Raw genomic sequence first — 3,965 nt, 5'->3', positions numbered from 1 at the left:
AATACTAATACTACTACTAACAAAAAACTATAAAAATAGTACGGTTACCATCTGCCATCGTATGCACCGGGGAACAATATCTCCTGTAAAATTAAACCAAATTTTGATGCTTATGCGTTTTGGATATCACGCTATTTTTAAATGGTTTCTTTAGGGTACATTAAAGTTTCACGATATCTTTCTTTCTTTTTTACCTGTAATGTGTAAGCACAGATTAGTAACAACAAGACCGATAGCCATTAGTCGCGTGCTATCGTGTAATGAATGAATGCGTGAATGTAGGATTGACATGAAATTCTTAAAGATAAACTAAAATGACCGAAAATGGGTTGAAATGACTTAAATAAATAAAAAGTAAATGATTAGAATGACTTTTATGAACTTAAGGATGAACTGAATGACCTTAAGAATGACTTGAATGCTTAAGAAATAACTAGAATCCTTCAAAAACTACTTGAATGATCTGGAGAATGAGTTGAATGGCTTTGAGACTGACTGGTTGTAAAGTGGGTGATCATTTTAAATTAAATTAATACAGAAAAGTGGTCCGCCACTTTATATCACAAAGCTACAAACATAAGTACAGCATGTCGTAAGAACAGATACTACACTTTGATCTTGGCCAAAAGGCCAAGAAAAGTGTATTTATTTGCTCCCCCACGGAGCAAATTAGGCACAACGCCGACTTTTAATATGAGGAGTGAAGGGGAAATGGGGACCAACTCCCCGGGGAGTAGGGGAGCTGGATTGTGACAATTGGTATGAAGGGTTGGTATTTATTTACTCCCCCACCGAGCAAATTAGGCACAAGGCCGATTTTAATGTGAGGAGTGAAGGGGAAATGGAGGCTAACTCCCCGGGGAGTATGGGAGCTGGATTGTGAAAAATGGTACGAAAGGTTGCCTCTGCATTGACCAAAGCCTTATATGTGGGTTTCCCCCACATATGGTCTTTGCTAGCAGTATCTGCCGGAAAAAAATACTACACTTTGGTCCCGGCCCGAAGGCCAAGAAAAAAGCTAAGAACAGCATCTATTAACAACATACCTTTGATCTTAACCAAAAAGGCCAAGCACAAAAGTGCTACGGACAGACCGACCGACGGTGTGACTTATAGAGCCGTTTGCACGCAACTAAAAACATCCTTCCCATGTTAAGAATGCCTTTCAAAATAATAACATTATTATTTCAGAGCAGTAACACAAAATATATCAGTACCCCAAATTTTAGTGTTATTATTAAAACTATACATTGTTAAGTTAAAGTACAGTTTCCTTCAGCATTTTTTGTATCGTGCTGAAATAATATCTTAATTTTTACGCTAACTTTTTTTCGTTGTTTTCAGAAAACTTTTAACAAAATTGAAAGTACACTTTTCTTTTAACAGAAGTTGTTTTCTTATAAGAAAATATGAATGCTTTTTCTTTATCAAATAAATTGTTAGGTGAAATACAGATACGTTTCTACTAACAAAATCGCTATTTATTTTTTATTTATTCTTACTATGAGGGATAGTGTTTGGTAAGTATTTTGTGCTTTCAATTAACAATTTATTACAACTAAATTAAAAAAACAAAAAACAAAACGTAACTTTTCACATTAGGTCCACGTCAACAATTTTTAACATGGCTAGGTTGGAGGTGTTTATTCCGAAAGCAGTTCTTAACATGGGGAGAATTGTGGTATTCATTCCAAAAGCCATTCTTAATATGTGAAGGTTAGAGGCGTTCTTAATATGAGGATTTTTCCATTACACCAAATCGATCCACAGCAACGCGTGGCAGGGTACAGCAAGTAAACAATATAAAAAAAAACAACACAATCAATGCAACTTCATATTTTCTAATATCCTAAACACCGAAAAGTTTACCTTCTTTTTTATAAACATTATTTGAAATTGTAAATATTCTCAAAATTGTAAAAATAATTTACATTATACGTTGTATTTGTTTAATTTATTGTTTCATGTAAATGTAGCAGTGTGCCAAATTGATTTTTGAAACAACCTCATATTTGGTAGTAAATAAAAGGTACTTCATTTTCTAGAAATTTCTTTGTGCATATATTTGGTTTTAAATAAACCACGGTTTCATTCGTCATACCAAATGTGATGTATTATTTTCCCCATGTTGTTAAATACAGAGGTGATGCGATCATTTGCCAGAGTCGTTCTAGGTGTGTCCACCTCGTGGAGACGTTTCTAGAACAGTTTTCTGTCCTGGCACGATGCCCAGCTCCCCGGGTGTTAGAGACAATCAAAAGAAAGCCACACCCCTTTACCATCAAGAGGTCCGTATGGCGTCGGCTATCAGCAGCTGCCAGGTCTAGGCGGCGATTATTGTTTTCGTCGTCCCTGGCAGTGTTTCCACCGTCTGCATGCAATGCAGAAACAGTTTCTATGTTTCTGAAAACAAAGCTGTTTTTAATGTATTGAAGTCTGTACTAAATAAGCGAATAAGTTATTTTTTATTAAAAAATATACATTATTTCAGTATAACACTGGCGGAGAATATTTAAACTAACGCACAAAACTACTATACACCCAGCGCGCAATGAATACAAGCTTCGACTGTTAAAAAAATACAATTTAATTCGCCTCTCTTTCTTCATTGAAAGAAGGAGAAAGAGAATAAGATAAGGAGAGAGAGAGAGATGTATGAGTAACATTTGGATATTTGTTTGTATTTTTGAGATGAGGTGTTTTCATTGATTGAGATTGTCGGACTGACCTCCTCATCTTGGTTGTTATCGTCACGTTTCGGCCATTTTGCCCTTCGGCCTTCATCAGGTGTTTTGTAGCGAACTGGGGAACCGTTTGTTAGGATTCCCTTTATTATTATTACGGGGGAACCGTGTTCGGACTCCAGCTAGGCTCTTGGACATAGTTACTGAGTCTTAATTTTATTTTATTTCGGATTATTACTCTCATCTTTTTTTTTCATCGTTTTTTTTTTAAATCTTTTTATTGGTTCACAACGTTTCGGCCAACTTCCTCTGGCCTTCGTCAGGTGGTAACCGCGACGGATAGGAACTTCGAATCTCCTAACTGCATTCTCAGCCATCACTGCCCTCCGTAGTTGTTGTCGTCTCACCACATTTTTGACCAATTACCTCTGGCACGCTTTGGGTGGGATTGAAACCGCTATCTTCAGACAATGTTCATCTGGAACCGTAGAGATTCAACGTCTCTATCAACTGCGCCACGGGCCCCGAAGGGCGATCAAGGTTTGATTCTTTGATCTTATAAATCCACGTTTTTTATTTATTATCTGATCTTCCATAGTCGGGTCCGTACCGATTGGTATATATATACACTTGTGCCCGATATTATTCATACCCCCCCTTGAAAATTGAGTTTATTAGGTGTAACTTTGTAAGAATTTATTGTTTACGTCCATATTGATACATATTCTTAATAAACCTCTTCTGATCATTTTCGTCATTTTAAAATCTCGGGATACTTGTAATAAAAGAAATATACAGCTATTTATAAAATCTGCAATGTTCAAAAATAATCATACCCCCTTATTTTTTCAGTATTAATCGAGTTTCTGACTGTTTGTTTCCTGTTTGATTCTTATTTTGAATGCTTTTATACAACCTTTGATTAATTTCATTGCGTTTTTTGCATTTTTTCAGAAATTAAAATGATATCAACTGAAAACCAATAAAAGAATAAAAATTATTAGAATGGGGAAGAAAAAAGAGCTTAGTAATGATCTTAGGACTAAAATTGTGAATTCACATAAGGATGGTTTAGGTTACAAGTCAATTTCCAAGAAATTTGAGGTCCCTACAGCAACAGTACAGAGCATCATCAAAAAATTCCAGAGCCACCACACAACAAACAACTTGATTGGTAGAGGAAGGAAAAGGAAACTGTCTGCTAGAGCCACCAGGAATATTGTAAGAAGTGTTAATGCAAATCCAACCACCACTACTAAGGACATTTTAGAAAATCTGGAG

General features: G+C 35.8%; 1 pseudogene; it reads right to left on the bottom strand.

The window, feature by feature from the left end:
- Positions 1 to 505: 505 nt before the first annotated feature.
- Positions 506 to 643, bottom strand: LOC145243170 (U2 spliceosomal RNA; annotated as a pseudogene).
- Positions 644 to 3,965: the final 3,322 nt, after the last annotated feature.

This window comes from Euprymna scolopes, chromosome 21, assembly GCF_053919585.1.
Source record: "Euprymna scolopes isolate OS-2025 chromosome 21, ASM5391958v1, whole genome shotgun sequence".
NCBI classification, from domain to species: Eukaryota; Metazoa; Mollusca; class Cephalopoda; order Sepiida; family Sepiolidae; genus Euprymna; species Euprymna scolopes.
This window is presented reverse-complemented; position numbering and strand designations above follow the sequence as displayed.